Source organism: Lissotriton vulgaris, chromosome 8, assembly GCF_964263255.1.
Source record: "Lissotriton vulgaris chromosome 8, aLisVul1.2, whole genome shotgun sequence".
Lineage (NCBI taxonomy): Eukaryota > Metazoa > Chordata > Amphibia > Caudata > Salamandridae > Lissotriton > Lissotriton vulgaris.
Window position 1 is genome coordinate 698,344,607 of NC_141696.1, and position 9,282 is coordinate 698,353,888.

Consider the following 9,282-nt stretch of genomic DNA (forward strand, 5'->3'; position numbering starts at 1 on the left):
GTCAAGTAGTAAAAAATCACAGAGGTTAAACAGGGCAAATTGAAACAACAAAATCAAAATGGTCTCAGTACAGAGTTGTAGTGAACAATGAGTTACTGTATGATATTGCACAAACACAAGTTCTATCCTCATCGCTGATCACCAATGTTAGAAATTAAATTCCTTGTTGGCTGAGGAGTGCACCAAAGCCAGGCAGGAACCACCACTCTAGTCAGGGTAAGCTAAGTACACACTAAAAGATAAACTGTGCTCATCATCTGGTAGCTTGGCAAATAGCAGTTTGGCTTATCCAAAGAGGCAATGTTTAAAGTATTTGTGCAAAACACACACACACACACCCACCACAAAGGTTAATAAAAAATAGTTGTCTGTATTATTAGCAAAACGAGACAAAAATGATAAAAATATCACATATATTTCTCAAGATATGCACAATTAAAGAATGCCAAGAATCATGGTGTTCAATAGTTCTTGAATGTTGAAGGGACACTCGCGTTCAAAGCGTTTTGTTTACAGTAGGCAGAAATGCAAGATGAGAAAACTTTGAAGTGCCGAAAGAACACTCGCATTGGATTGGGCAGTCACGCAATCATTTACTGGTTTACACTACCAGGCGCAAACAACAGAGGATTTGAAACAACACAGCTCCGCTACTAAGGCAGACTCCACCACCTGTCAGTGGAAGCACAGAAACTGCCCGGGACCATTGAGGTCTGGTGTGAATCCGTACCTGCTCCGGATGCTGAAAACAAGGGAAGCAGGTCTTTGGCATCGGACGACCCAAGGCGGCTAGCGTGGGGATGACATATTCTCTGCACTCCGCATTGCCCAGGTAAGGCATTCAAAGGGAATACAGCTGATCTGATTGGCACCAGCTCAAGGTGCCGCTTTTGTCTTGGGTCTCCGCTTACATGTCGTGGACATGGGGGGCACAGAGTGTCGGCTTAACGTGGTGGAGCACTTGTCTTAAGAGAAGTGAATCGCAGAGTCTGAGGTGGTTTCAGTTGCTGGACTCAGAGTCCCATGACTGTGGCGGTATGGCAAAAAGTATATGATGAAGGCGCAGAAGAGGACAAAAAAGAGTACAATGGCAGGAACAGCCTGCACGATCAGTAGAAACCAGGATTCAGACGAGGGGGAAGAGGGATGAATCATCAACCTCTCCCTGATAGTCCTCACACCAGTAGAGGAGAGGGTCCTCCAAAAAGGTCTGGGTTATGTCCCCACACGTAGAACTAATACATTTCGAGACATTTGTGAGGTCCAGAGCTTCTTTCGCAAGATTAGATTACAAGCATTCTTTCAGGATTGTCCGCCACCACCAGTGGACGATTCAGGTTTACATAGACGTCTACTTTCACACCGAACAGCAGCATGATTCCCAATGAAGTGCTTACGTTCGAACAGGCAGTACTTAAGGATCTCAATAGTATGACCACTCCTACTTCCTACCACAATTTATCATCAAGCGAGGCCGCGCGATTAAGGACTTAGCAAACGATGTGGATATCACCATCAAACAAGCTGATAAGAGTGGGGCGACTGTGATCATGTCCACAAAGGACTATGATATTGAATGTCGCAGGCAGTTGAGTGATAGGATATATTACACTCCTATTAGGGACGATCTGACTCCCAGATTGAGTAGGACCATATCCTCTATGGTCTTCTCTGCAGAAACTGAAGGCTGGATCACCAAGAAGAAAGCTGAATTCGTACTAGCCAAAGAACACAGGATTCCGTATTTTTACTGCTTACCTAAAATCCACAAGGGGATCACCCTCCTGCCCATACACCCCATTGTGTCAGGGATCGGGTCTATTCTAGAACCCCTGTCCAAATTTGTTGACCACTTTATTCATCCACTGGTCAAAACAACACCTTCCTTTGTCAGGGATACCACAGACATCCTCCGTCTACTTTAGGGGGCCCAACATCCAGAAGAGGTGAATCTACTGGTCACTGTAGATGTTGAGGCCCTCTATACTAGCATCCCACAGAGGGCAACTCTTGAAGTGATTATGGATGCACTCAGTAACAGTGAGTGGGCCTCACCTACTCCAGTGGCTTTCATAATGGAATGCGCAACTATGGCATTAACTGAAAACTTCGAGTATGATACACAGCTCTACCACCAAACACAGGGCACATCAATGGGCAGCACGTTCGCGCCGAGTCTAGCATGTATGTATATGTCAGCTTTCGAGGACAGGGAAATCAACAACCCCAGCAATCCATACCAGGTGAACGTGCTGCTGTGGAGAAGATTTAGTGACAACATTTTAATCCTATGGAAAGTAGAACGCACTAAATGTGAGGAGTTCTGTGCCTGGATCAATACATTGAATCCATTCCTGAAATTTACCAACACGATTTCAGCGACGGAGATCCCTTTCCTTGACCTACTGATTAAACTAGATGGAGGCAGGATCACTACTACTATATATCGGAAACCTACCAACAAGAATAGCCTTTTGCTATTTAGTAGTCATCATCCAAGTGCTTTGAGACAGAAGTTACCCTTTGGGCAATGCCTTCGTATTAGAAGAAATTGCAGTACAATGGTAGACTACCAGAGAGAGTCGAGAACCTTGATGAGAGATCTTGTCAAGCGTGAGTCCCCTGAACAAGTGGTTGCCCTCGCTCGAAAACGAGTGAGACATACGACTATGAAAGCCTGCTGGAAAACGTGACCAGAGAGCCAGAACATTCAATCACACGTGTAACCACTTTCACCCCGAATCCAACCGAATTAGGAACATCATTCGGAAACATTGGGACATTCTCAATACAGGGACATTGAGCTTACCAACACCAAGGTTTGCGTTCAAACGGACAAGCAACTTAAAGGATCTGCTTATACACACGAGACCTAATAAGTAACACATCCGTTGTATGAAGGTGGATACCTGACTATGGTTACCCCAGACTTTTTGCCTAGTGTTTAGCTGGTTTTCGACTTAGTTGGCCTGGTTCTCTGCTAATCAGGGCCCCAGGCTATCTGCTCTCTCTGTAAAATGGATTCCATGTACCCTAGGTGCATAACTAGATTGGCTTGGGTCACCTTATCAGCCCCTGTACAGAGCACTATAGGTGCCTAGGGCATAGGTGCATCCAAGGCCTACCAGGGGCTGCAGCATAACTTTTGCCACCCCTGGCTGGCTATCTAAAATTGACACAACTGGCTGATAACTCAGCTGGGGCAAGGTGGTGTAATCACCCCTTGCTTAGATATAGTATGCCTATATCTAAACCTATCTGGACACATATATACCTATCAGTCACTCCTATGGCAGGCCTTAACAATCCTGGAGGCAGAGTGCTTGGTTTTATGTGAGATGGTGCTCTAGCATGAGCTGAGCCTGTCTGCAGCTGTCGGGACTAATTCCCTAAGCTGTTCCGGGATAATGCCATACCATATACTATGAAGTGCATTATTATCCTCGCGGTTATATGTCAACTTTGGTTTGGCTTTATCAAAACATGTTGTGTAAGGTGCCATACGATTTGGAATACTATCCCCTCGACAGTCCTGTTGACGGGGATAGCATTCAACCCCTCTAGAGGGAGACAACATGCTACTTTGCTAAAACGCGGTTGATTTTTAAAAGGAGCCTCAGCACCACAAAATGGATGCTTCTGCCACAGACACGAGTCTGACCTCCTGCAGCTGACCAAAACTCAGCCAAGGAGGCCTGGACAAAGGGTTTCCTGTCACAGGGAGGTGTCACACCACCCCAGACAGGAGATAGTGGATTGTAGCAGGGAGGTTTGAAAGAAACCAGACACTACCTGGGGAGCACAAGGCTTCCCCTTGCATAATCCGGTCAAACCGGTTCTGGGGCATCCCAGCCCCAGTCCCAGCGCGACCCTGGACAAAGGGAAAGGGGTGTAACCACTCCCTTCCGGGGTCCCACCCATAGGAGGGGACCTAGCAGGTAATCCAGCCCCCTAGATTGGTATAAGGATGGGAGAAGTGCCAACGCACTCAGATTATCCTGATGAAACATATGAAACGAAACTCTGGACCCTTCGACATCCTACTCGACGTAGAAGACTGAATAATCTCCCTTGTGGTCAAGGAGTGACCACCCTGTGCAAACAGGCACCATCCAGCACCTCGACGTCTGCTTTGTTGCAGTTCCCGCCGGAACTCGAGCGACAGAGATCAACAAGATCAAGCTTGCCTGCCTTTTAACAGCCCGATCCACAGTCCCTGCAGAGCTGAGACCCGAGGAGGCGACCGGAAGCGTGGGGCCCGCCATCTTGAAAAGACCACGAGACGCTGACCGTGCAGCCCACGAGTGACCCTCGAAGCTGTACATCGGGGTTTGAGAAGCCCCAGCCCTGAGCCACTTTTGCACCGAAGCTCACGCCTCTACACTCACCGAGTGCTGCGTGGGGCCCTTCTGCTTCTTTTGGCTCAACGCGTTGGTCCGGTCACTTGCCCGTTGGCTTGTGGCCCCTGTGCCGGCGAACTACGAAATCTAACTTGTGATTCTGGCTGCTCCAGACTTGCACCCGCTCCTCTGAAAAGGAGCGCCTGCTCTGACCCTCCTGGTCCGAGTGAGAAGCAATCTTCCAGTCCTGTGTGGATTGCTCTTGCCAAGTGTTGTTTGCTCCAATCCTGAAGCCGACAGCGAGAGCCTTCGTGGGACAGCTCGTGACCCGCTCCTGGACGTCGCAGATGCCCTAGAGCCCACGTGGCAGCGGAGATAAGCTCCTCGACAACCACCTGATTGCGCCCGACATTGCCTGGTTCCGTCCTGGTTCCACCCTGGTCACTGCAGAGTGACCCAGACTCTGTCCCCTCTGCTTTCAGGTACTTTACAACTCTGATCCACCCTTGGATCACACCGGACACTTCTCCTTCACATCGCCTGCAGCATCTTTAGCTTCAAGCACCAAAAACCTGCGTGACGAAACCCGACACAACTTCGACCCTATGCACCCGCTTCCTGTGGGTGAGGTAACTCAACAACGCCGGTGTTCCCACACTGGTACACACCTCTAGTGTATGTGTCTTAAGTTTCATCCTTCTAGGTTAAGCGGAAGTCTCCTTAAACAGTAACTTTATAACTTTTACGCACCATTGACTTTACATTGGTGCATGCGTGTGCTTTAAGCGCTGCACCCGAATCCAGCGGGCTTTTCCCGACTTCAGCATTGCTAGTCCCGACTGCTCCCAGCGATTCCCTAGGCCCTAGGCCTAACCACTGTTCGATTGGTATCTCTTATACAACTTTCTTAATATATGGTTTGAGTGGCCACCCGCCCTCATCCATAATTGTGCAACTTCTATATGTTTAACTGTGCTTTTGTTTAAACGCTTGTGCCCCTTTGCTCATAAAGAGTACTGGGGATTATTTTAGTAATAAACACATATATTTTTATAATATATACTTGTGTGGTGTCCTTTCATTTGATATTACAGGATTGTGATTGGTAAAACAGCTCGCTTAACACGACCTCTTGAGTTTAGCCTTTCAGGCTGCTTTGTCCATGCTACCCCTAGGATAGCTTGTCTATAAGGTTGACTTACAACCAGACACCATAAGGGATTGTTTGGACTGATACAAGGTGGTTCCAGAATTGGAAACATCATATATCAGGCCAACTTCTCACAACAGTTCACAGAGAACATTATGGGATCTTCAACTGTTAAGGGACATTACCCCTGTGGCTCCTGCTCAGTGTGCCCCCAGACCAAGATCAATAAAGAGTTGACATTCCCCAACGGAGTCACCTGGAAAATCATGACACACACCAATTGCAACTCATCTAATAGCATCTATATACTGAGTTGCCCAAGCCGACTCCTATACATAGGAATGACCAAAATTCAGGTCAAAGTCCGAATCATGGAACATAGAAGCAATTTCAGATGCCACAAAACCAACACTAATATGACTGCACACTTCCATCAGGCATGGCACACCCCTGAATAATTTCAATGCGGTATACTTGAAACACACCCGGGTATGCCGAAGAAGTCATTGTTCCACCTTGAACAATGTTGGGTCCTGCGATTAGCCACTGACAAGAGCGAGTTAAATGAAGATATCCCTTGGAGTCTCCTCACTTAAACATATTCATTGAGCTGACAGAACTTCCTCACCCTAATGTCACCAGATCCATTTCCTCCAATGGGATGTCCCCCTACACTGTTATTATCAGCACTGACACCTAATCATGGACATTGGTACTTTTTGGTCAAGACCTACTTTGACATCCAGTTGTCCAGATTCTCTCACTATCTTGCATTCACTGCCTACATGGTAACAGATCAACCCGAGTTATTGACTTTTATTTAACCAAGACTATGGGACACGGCAAGCCGGTCCCATGTGATTGTCTCAGGCGGTATGATCGCTATCTCCCGGGGACTGTCCACCATGGCGCCCGTGTGATGGGGTTAGCGTTCTAGCCTCGAGTACAGCTCCATCCGGAAGTTCTGCCCCCTCTAATCGACCGGCCGGGTATAATAGTACGAGCCCCGACACACTCAGAGTAACCCGGACCGGCAGAGCAAAGGGTAGGAATACTGATGGTTCTTCACAACAAACTGTAAGTAATTGGGAGCACACGATGCCCCCCTGTGGCACTCGGCACATGGGAAGTGTTGAGGCTATCCTGATGGACTCCTAGACCACTGCAGATAATTGCAGCCATGTGATCCCCAGTTGTAGAAAGTGCCAGGACAAGGGTGGAGTTATGCTTATTTTTATTATAGTAAAGCTACAGTTCAAATTATGTGGAGTTCCGAAAGAAAAGGTACAAAAGAAAAAGGGGTTTTTGGGGACAGTTCAGTCTGTACAGTACAGTCCGTACACCTCAGGGTGGGCTGTGTTAGAGCTTCTTCCACCAGGAATGAAGGGCTGGTTCTCTCTCTTCTCTCCCTATTTGGCAGGACATCCAGGTTGAGGAGGTCTTGTACAGCACTGTTATCCTCAGGAACAACAAAAGCAATGGCCTGGTCAGTAACGGGGTTCTGTACTAGGGACTGTACTACCACCACCGACACCCCAAATACAAGTGGTCAGCACGAAAAAAGGAAGTTTGGTGCTCGGGTAGAAAGGGAGTGTAGAGTGAAGGTGTTGTAGTCGGGTGCTGTTTACACTCGTGACCTCCACCAACCCATCGTGAGGAAACTAAAAAAAGGTACTTGCCTAAGGCCACGACCCTCCTGGGCCGTGGTTGTTGGAGGCTTGCCGCCCTCCTCCTCTTCCTCGGGTCGGCCTGATTCATGCGCATTGCCACTAGGCGGTTCTTCTGTGGGGCTCTCGCTCACCTCGGCGTCTTCTTGCGTTTCCGGTCTCCTGCTGGTCTCACCGAGTCCATGGTCCTCTCATTCCGCGTTGAACGCTTCCCTGGGGTCTGTGTCCGTCTCTTGTTTTCCCACCTGATGGATCACCACGGCTTCTTCCGGAAAGACTAGACCGCCTGTGTCCTTTTCCGGTAGTCTAGTCGCGGGCGCCATCTTGGAAGTCCCGCTCCTGAAGAGCGCAGGACTACATTGCTCTCCTTCCAGGCATGGACGTTCGGGCCATGTGTTTGATGGATAACGGGAGAGGAAATCCACATTCCCTTGGGCTCATCCGGGGGCATGAATGGTCTGAAAAGATAAAGGTTGTAAGGAGAGGAACCACCGGAGTATCTTAGGGTTGGTGTCCTTGTGAGTGGCAAGGCAGGTGTGAGGGGCGTGGTCGGTAACCAAAAAGAAAGGGCGTCCTAACAGGTAATATTGCAGGGCTCCCATGGCCCACTTGATAGCCAGGCATTCTCTTTCCATTGTGGAATAATGGGTCTCTCGTTGGAGCAGCTTACGACTGCGATATAGATGGGGTCGTAACTTGCCCTTTTGATCAGGTTGGGAGAGGATCGCCCCTTGTCCACGATCAGAAGCGTCCGTTTGTAGGACAAAGTGCCTTTCGAAATTGGGACACAATAAAACCGGAGCTTGACATAACAAGATTTTTAGGGTCTGAAACCTGTTTTCTTGGCGATCTGTCCATTCTACTCTGTTATTGGGGTATCTATGTGCTAGGAGGACAGTTAGGGGACAAGATAAGGATGCAAAGTTTGGAATAAAGCATCGGTAATAACCAACTAGTCCGAGGAAAGCTCGTATGTACTTTTTAGTGGTTGGCCGTGGTATGTTCTGTATCGCTTCTAACTTACTGCGCTGTGGCTGTATAGTTCTATTTTGAATGGAGTACCCTAAATATTCTTTGTGATTAGTTCCTAGGGTGGTGTTCTTGGGACTGAGGGTTAGACCCGCTTTGTGAAGGGATGAGAAGATGTACCTAATCTAAGTGTGTCTCCCAGTCAGGGCAGTACACCACAATGTCATACAAGTAAGCTCCCGCATATTGGTGATGGGCTCGTAGAATGATGTCCATTAACCTCTGAAAAGTTGCGGGTGCTCCGTGCAGTCCAAAGGGCATGACCTTAAGTGGTATAGCCCGGAGGGAGTGGAGAAAGCTGTTTTCTCTCTGGCAGCGGGATGGAGGGGAATCTGCCAATACCTCTTTGTCAGATCTATTTTCGACATCACACGGGCTCCTCCAAGTCTTTCTACGAGCTCATCAACTCTTGGCATTAGATAACTGTCGAACTTGGAATGTGCATTGAGTTGGCGGAAGTCGATGCAAAACCTTAGATTACCGTCCGGTTTGGGCACAAACACTACTGGGGAACACCAGTTGCTCTGGGAGGGTTCTATAATGTCTGCCTGTAACATAAAGTCTATTTCTTGCTCCACAGCCTGTCGTCGGGCGGCTGGTATGCAGTAAGGTTTTAATTTTATAACTGTCGCTGTTTCGGTTCTTATGTTATGGTGGACCAGAGTGGTTCTCCCCGGAGTGCTGGAGCACACGCTAGGAAAACTATCCAACACGTTAAAGAATTGTGTCCTTTCTTTCGTAGTGAGCATTTCCCCTATATTGGGTCGTTCTAAAAATGAGGAAGTTAAGGATAATCAGGTATCTCTCGGGTCTTTGTACAAGTGATGTGGTTTACTGACGCCACAGTGTTTCTAACCTGAGGGGGTGGGTCCTCCCATTTCTTCAGCAAGTTGATATGGTATACCTGCTCTCTGGATCTGGTTCTTCGTATAGCCACTCTATATGTGACAGGGGTTACCTCACTAGTGATGGTATAGGGACCTTGCCACGTTGCTAATAACTTCTTTTATGAGGTCGGCATCAATATAAGTACTTTATCTCCGACCTTCAGTTTGCGGATTTGTGCTTTCCTGTCATAAGCTGTCTTTTGCTGGTG